Here is a 7,732-nt window from a genome sequence, read left to right as displayed (position 1 = left end):
TATGGAGGTGACAAAAGGTTCATCGTAAAGAGTTACGTCATTCAAGCTTTGACACCGATCTGGATGACTCTAAGTCTCGATCTATATACATATTGAAAGTGGGAGCAATTAGCTAGAGTAGCTCCGTGCAGAGCATTGTTGACATAGAAATTTGCAAAATACATATGGATCTGAATGTGGCAGACCCGTAGACTAAACTTCTCTCACAAGCAAAACATGATAACACCTTAGTACTCTTTGGGTGTTAATCACATAGCAATGTGAACTAGATTATTGACTCTAGTAAACCCTTTGGGTGTTGGTCACATGACAATGTGAACTATGGGTGTTAATCACATGGCGATGTGAACTATGGGTGTTAATCACATGGTGATGTGAACTATTGGTGTTAAGTCACATGGCAATGTGAACTAGATTATTGACTCTAGTGCAAGTGGGAGACTGAAGAAATATGCCCTAGAGGCAATAATAAAGTTATTATTTATTTCCTTATTTCATGATAAATGTTTATTATTCATGCTAGAATTGTATTAACCGGAAACATAATACATGCGTGAATACATAGACAAACAGAGTGTCCCTAGTATGCCTCTACTTGACTAGCTCGTTAATCGAAGATGGTTGAGTTTCCTAGCCATGGACATGAGTTGTCATTTGATTAACAGGATCACATCATTAGGAGAATGATATGATTGACTTGACCCATTCCATTAGCTTAGCACTTGATTGTTTAGTTTTTTGCTATTGCTTTCTTCATGACTTATACATGTTCCTATGACTATGAGATTATGCAACTCCCGTTTACCGGAGGAATACTTTGTGTGCTACCAAACGTCACAACGTAACTGGGTGATTATAAAGGTGCTCTACAGGTGTCTCCAAAGGTACTTGTTGGGTTGGCGTATTTCGAGATTAGGATTTGTCACTCCGATTGTCGGAGAGGTATCTCTAGGCCCACTCGGTAATGCAGATCACTATAAGCCTTGCAAGCATTGTAACTAATGAGTTAGTTACGAGATGATGTATTACGGAACGAGTAAAGAGACTTGCCAGTAACGAGATTGAACTAGGTATTGAGATATCGACGATCGAATCTCGGGCAAGTAACATATCGATGACAAAGGGAACAACGTATGTTGTTATGCGGTTTGACCGATAAAGATCTTCGTAGAATATGTGGGAGCCAATATGAGCATCCAGGTTCCTCTATTGGTTATTGGCTGGAGACATGTCTCGGTCATGTCTACATAGTTCTCGAACCCGTAGGGTCCGCACACTTAAAGTTTCGGTGACGATTGTATTATGAGTTTATGTGATTTGATATACCGAAGGTAGTTCGGAGTCCCGGAAGAGATCGAGGACATGACGAGGAGTCTCAAAATGGTCGAGACATAAAGATCGATATATTGGACGACTATATTCGGACATCGGAAAGGTTCTGAATGATTCGGGTATTTTCAGAGTACTGGGGAGTTACGGGAATTCACCGGGAGAAGTATTGGGCCCTATTGGGCCATACGGTAATAGAGGAGAGAGGCCAAAAGGAAGGAGGCGCGCACCCCCCTCTGGTCCGAATTGGACAAGGGTGCAGCCCCCTTTTCCTTTTCCCTCTCCCCCTCTTTCCTTCTCTCCTACTCCGAAAAGGAAAGGGGAATCCTACTAGGACTTGGGAGTCCTAGTAGGACTCCCCAGACTTGGCGCACCCCCTCTAGGGCCGGCCTCTCCCTCCCTCCTTTATATACGGGGGCAGGGGGCACCTCGAGACACAAGTTGATCTGTTGATCTCTCCCAGCCGTGTGTGGTGCCCCCCTCCACCATAATCCACCTCGATCATATCGTAGCAGTGCTTAGGCAAAGCCCTGCGTTGGTAGCATGATCATCACCGTCATCACGCCGTCGTGCTGACGGAACTCTCCCTCGAAGCTCTACTGGATCGGAGTTCGTGGGACGTCATCGAGCTGAACGTGTGCTGAACACGGAGGTGCCGTACGTTCGGTACTTGATCGGTCGGATCGTGAAGATGTACGACTACATCAACCGCGTTGTGCTAACGCTTCCGCTTTCGGTCTACGAGGGTACGTGGACACACTCTCCCCTCTCGTTCCTATGCATTGTCGTGGTTCTAAGTCTGACAGTAGAATATGGGGGTAGGAATGGAGAGGCAAGATCTTAGCTATGGAGAAGTTGTACACACAAGGTTTACGAGTTCAGACCCTTCTCGGAGGAAGTAACAGCCCTACGTCTCGGAGCCCGGAGGTGGTCGACTGGATTATACGTGTGTGAGTTACAGGGGGTGCGAACCCTTGTCCCAGAGGAGGGAGGTGGCTTATATAGAGTGCGCCAGGACCCCAGCTCCCCTCCGTTACACAGATTTCAATGCTCATAAAAGAAAGGCGTTACTGGTAACGTCTACAGTAAATGTCATAAATGTTCATAATGCTATGATTTAAGTCCTAACTGTTGCAGAGTGGAGGGTTCCTCATTCTTCTGGTGGTCGAGTGTCTTCAAGGTGGTCGAGTGAGGGCATCTCCACGGTCGAGTGGATGATGATTTCTCTTCGACTGCTTCTGATTCTTTGTAAAGATGTCCTTGGGGAGGGTATGCTGGACAGGTCCATGACCCTACCCTAGGTACATAGCTTCATCATTAGCCCCCGAATGGATCAGGGTTTGAGTGAGGAAGGGGTTGAGAACACTTCCGACCCACTCTTTGTGCTATGAATATGCCTTGTCCTGAAACAATGAGTTGAGGAGACGACGTCGACTCCTTTCTCAATCGCCTTGGTCCATTCTTGGTTGTTGTCGAGTGAACTTTCATGGTTGAATTTCGAATGATGATGTCGAGGGTGTTTGTCTTCAGTCTGACAGGTTGTTTCACTCTTCGCGGATCTCGCGGGATTCGAATTTTGGGAAGCGCGCCAGACGGGAGGAACCGAGGTTATCGGGACGGATTAGGTAAGTCTCCTTGATCCCCGCGCCACCTTTTTTGCCACATACTGCGCACGCGACTGTTGCGGGATTTGTTTAGATCGCTTGGGTCCACTAGTCAGCCACTCGGTGGAAGGCCTTATAAAAGGTCTCAGGCCAGGCCTCCGCTCTACATGCCCCCATTCTCTCTTCTCTTTCTCCCGATCCCTCCGCCACTCTCGCTTCTGCCTCGTCGCCGAACCTCCGCTTGAGCTCGATCCGCCACCATGGGGAAGGATAAGATGGCGGCGTTGGAACGCGCGAAGAAGGCGACCGCGAAGGCGAAGGGCAAGCAGACCAGCTGGGGCGGATCCTCGTCGAGGTCCGGCCTGCCGGCGGGCTGGATCCAGGGCGACTGGATCCGCTCGGCAATCACGCAGGACGACCTCAATGACCTGGTGGAGGGGGGACTGATCCCCCACAAGTCGGCTCGGCTCCCGGGGGATGAAACCGAGCCGCAGCCTAGAGAGGGTGAGTGTGTCCTCCTAGCAACCCACGTAGATCGCGGATTCTCACTGCCTCCCCACCCTTTCTTCCGGGGTTTTTTGAACTTCTTTGGGGCTCAGCTCCACCATTTCACTCTGAACACCATAGTCTATCTGGTCGCTTTCGTGTCCATGTGCGAAAACTTCTTGGGCTGTCGACCGCACTGGGGGCTTTTCAAACACATCTTCACTTGCCGTTCGCAGTCGGTCAAAAAGGCCAAGTCGAGTGACGAGAGGACGCGGGTGATCCAGATGTGCGGTGGTCTGGGGATCCAGATGAGGAGCAAGAGTACTTTCCCAGCGATGATCCTTCCTGACTCGGTCTGGGGCTCGCAGTCGACTTGGTTTTACTGCAAGGATCAGCCAACCCCTGGCCAGTCGACTGGACTTCCTCCCTTTTCCTTGGCTCAAGTGGAGAAGCCTGCTCCCCTGAAGGTAGTTCCAGAAGATAAGGCGCAGGTCAAGGAGCTGGTTGAACGGGTCGTCCAGCTTGTCCGCGACAGAGTGACCAGGATGGATCTACTAGAGGTCTTTCTCGGTCGACGCATCCAACCTCTTTAGGCGTGCGATCATCCGATGTGGATGTACTCTGGGCTCGAGGATACCACTCGGATCCGCCCGGAGGAGGTTAGCCAGGATATCTTAGAGAACTGGTTGAGGGGAATCACTGGCAACAAAGACAACCCTCGGGGATCCAGGAGGGTGATTCCATTCGACAACTCGTGCCAGCCGGAGCAGGTATATTTCTGTTTTATCAAGTATCTTTCCGATTCACCACGTGATGTCCCGTTTGTGGTCGACTGAATGTCTTTTGATTGTTGTCCTTTCAGGCCCTCATTGAAATGTACTCGATGCCCAACGGAGTGCAGGACCCCGGCGCTGAAGACGAAGGGAGCGGGGGCAAGAGCGGCGAGGAGCATTCGGAAGCCGAGGAGGACGAGGAGAGTGATGAATCGACCGATGAGGAAGAAGTCGACTCGCCTCCTCGCAGGGAGAGGAGGTCCAAGCACACTCATGACCTGGCACGCGCTCCGGACTTGGTGGCTGCGCTGATCGGGCAATCCTCGAAGCGCCCTAGGACGTCTTCCCCGACGCCGACTGAGAAGCCTCCAAAGCAATCCAAGGTCGCGCCGCTTCCAGCGCCGAAAGTGCCGAAAGCCATCTCTTCCAAACCGCCCAAAGCTTTGCCTCGGATCAAAGTGACTGTTCCTGCTATCTCCGGGTAACCATCTGACTTGTCCTTTATGTGGATTCGATTAACTGGGTGTAACCGATTGAATGCGGGCCTTTGCAGTGCTGCTACGTCAGGGACCTCTTCATACAAGTACCGGGATGAGGAAATGGAGGATGCGGTAACCTCTAACCCAGGTATGAACTCTTGCGATTTCGATTCTTGATCCTTTTAGGGTCGAGTGGTTCACTTGGGGTCGAATGTTCTGTCTTGCAGCTCCACCCAACATCATTGACCTTCCGGACGATGACGAAGATGTGTCTCCTAAGCCTAGGATGAGCAAGAAGGTAACAGCTGGCATGGTGGCTCGGCAAGAACCAACTGCGACGCCTCCCGTCTGTCAAGCTGAAGATGCGGGCAGGGCCACTGTGACGTTCGCTGCACCCTTGCCGAGTGGGCATCCCACGTGGTCGACCGCGCCTGTGGTTCCTTCAACTATCCAACTCCACACCATGGAGCCTCAAGCAGCCGCACCTGGGTCGTCTGCACATTTTTTCACCAGCTACCCCGTCCTAGACAACCAGTCGGAAGCGGCTGCGGAAGCCATCCGACAGGCTGATATGATGATGGAGCGGGTGAAGATAGTGCACGAGAGCAGTCAGGCTGCCTACGACGCTAGTGCCGCTCTTCGGGCCAACGTCCAGGTGAGTAGACTTTCCGACTGTTTTTGTTCTCGAAAAATCTTCTTTTGCACAATCTCCTTTTGTTCGCGTTGAATTAGAGCACCCATTGGGTGTTGCTGTCGTTTTTGGTAGTTTCGCTCTTCCACTCGGTCTGGGCGAGTGGGATCAGAACCGGTGGGGGCACGCCAAGTGCACCCACTTGGTGTAGTCCCCGAGACCTCGGTCGACTGCTGGCAGTCGACTATGGTCTGAGTTCTTCTTTTCTTGACGGCGCAATTGTTCTTTCTCTCTCTCTTTTTACTCCTTGCACTCGACTCCGGCGGGCCGGGCGAGTGGGATCAGAACCGGTGGGGGCACGCCAAGTGCACCCACTGGGTGTAGTCCCCGAGACCACAATCGACTGCTAGCAGTCGACTGGGGTCTGAACAGCTTGTTGTCCACTTCTTTAGGTTTTATTCACTCGAAAATGAACTGCCTTCGAGCCTATCGATTGATCTGTCTCTTGCCTCCTGCAGAAGTCTTGTACTCTTATCTCCAAGTTTGCCGAACTCGAAGAGAAGCAGAGGCAACTCAACTTAGACTTGGAATTGGCTCAGCAAAATCTGAAAAAAGCTCAAGACGAGGCCGCTGGTATGGAAGGTAACTGATTGCCGACTGAATTTCAATATATCTCTTTGATATCTTTTTTGATTCGATCATTTCTTTTGCAGAGAAAATGAAGTTGGCTCTAGACAAGAAGGACTCGGACCTCGCCGCCGCGCAAAAAGCAGCCCAAGACAAAACCGCTCTCGCAGACAAGAAGCTTGCTTCAGTCGGAACGCTTGAAGGAGAGGTGAGTAGACTGACATCTTGTCTTAATGAAGCTAACCGTGAAGTGACCAGCCTGAAGAGGGATAAGGTCGTCCTGAATGAAAAGTTGGAGTCTGCGATCCGCAAGAGGAATGACACAGAAGCTTATCTGAGGACCCTTGCCAAGAAGCTTTATCTCGTACTGGGAGGTATTTCTTTTAATCCGACTGTGTTGATGCTTGCAATCGGATTTTGCTCGGTTGATGAACTGACTTTTGGCTGCAGAACTCTGTCAAGACTTTGACGAAGAAACTGGAAGGGTCGAGACGGGTCTGGACCCTATCGCTTCCCCGGTCTGCGACGAAACTGCGATGAACGTGCTCCGACTGGAGTCCCGTATCGCCAGCGCCACAAGCTACCTCGCACGCCTGAAGGAGGTTGTCTCTCGAATCGACTCGACGCTTTGGCCGGGGGCGACGCTTCAGAATGATCTGGAATCTCTGATGACTCGACTGAACGAGACCCCTGACCGAGTGCAAGAATGGAAGAAATCCTCCGCCCGGTGTGGTGCTGATGTGGCGCTGTCCCTAGTGCGAGTCCATTGCAAGGAGGCTCGTGAAGACAAGCTGGCTGCGATCAAAGTTGCTAACACCAACAAGCACGACTTCCAGTCCTTCATGGAGACTTTCATTGCTGCCGCCACTCGGATCGCTGATGGGATCGACCTGGACTCATTCGTGGAGCCTGCCAGTCCTCCTCCGGCCGAGTGAACAATCTTATGAAACTTGGATACGCTTTAAATTTGCCTCGGAATGCCGAGTGGTTTCTGTAACCGTTAAACTCCTTCGGGCTTGGTGCCCGAGTACCTTTGATTCGCTGCTTGGAACCTTTTAGTATTTATCTGAATTTGGTTTATCTCCGAATGTGCTTGTGTTTGCCTTCGGATGGACTTTGCTTGCTGCACCTCTTCGTCCTTGCGGATAGGGATGGAGCGGACGTTGTATTTGTGCCACAGCTCCGAAGGACAAGGTGGTAGTCGACCTTGCGGATAGGGATGGAGCGGACGTTGTATTTGTGTCGCAGCTCCGAAGGAGAAGGTTGCATTCGACCTGCACCTCGCCGTCCTTGCGGATAGGGATGGAGCGGACGTTGTATTTGTGCCGCAGCTCCGAAGGAGAAGGTTGCAGTTGACCTGCACCTCGTCGTCTTTGCGGATAGGGATGGAGCGGATGTTGTATTTGTGCCGTAGCTCCGAAGGAGAAGGTTGCAGTCGACCTGCACCTCGTCGTCCTTGCGGATAGGGATGGAACGGACGTTGTATTTGTTCCGCGGCTCCGAAGGAGAAGGTTGCAGTCGACCTGCACCTCGTCGTCCTTGCGGATAGGAATGGGTCTCAAACTTTGGCGAGTGCTGGACTGCAGCTAAGGCCCCGAGTGGGAGGATTGCTCTCCACTCGGTAGGATTTTTCCAAACTTAGGCGAGTGCTGGACTACCGTTCAGCCTCTTAGTGAGAGAACTTAGGCGAGTGCTCTACTGCAGCTAAGCCCCCGAGTGGGAGGACTGCTCTCCACTCGGTAGGATTTTTTCAAACTTAGGCGAGTGCTGGACTGCCGTTAAGCCTCTTAGTGAGAGAACTTA

The sequence above is a fragment of the Triticum dicoccoides genome, chromosome 7A, assembly GCF_002162155.2.
Source record: "Triticum dicoccoides isolate Atlit2015 ecotype Zavitan chromosome 7A, WEW_v2.0, whole genome shotgun sequence".
NCBI classification, from domain to species: Eukaryota; Viridiplantae; Streptophyta; class Magnoliopsida; order Poales; family Poaceae; genus Triticum; species Triticum dicoccoides.
This window is presented reverse-complemented; position numbering follows the sequence as displayed.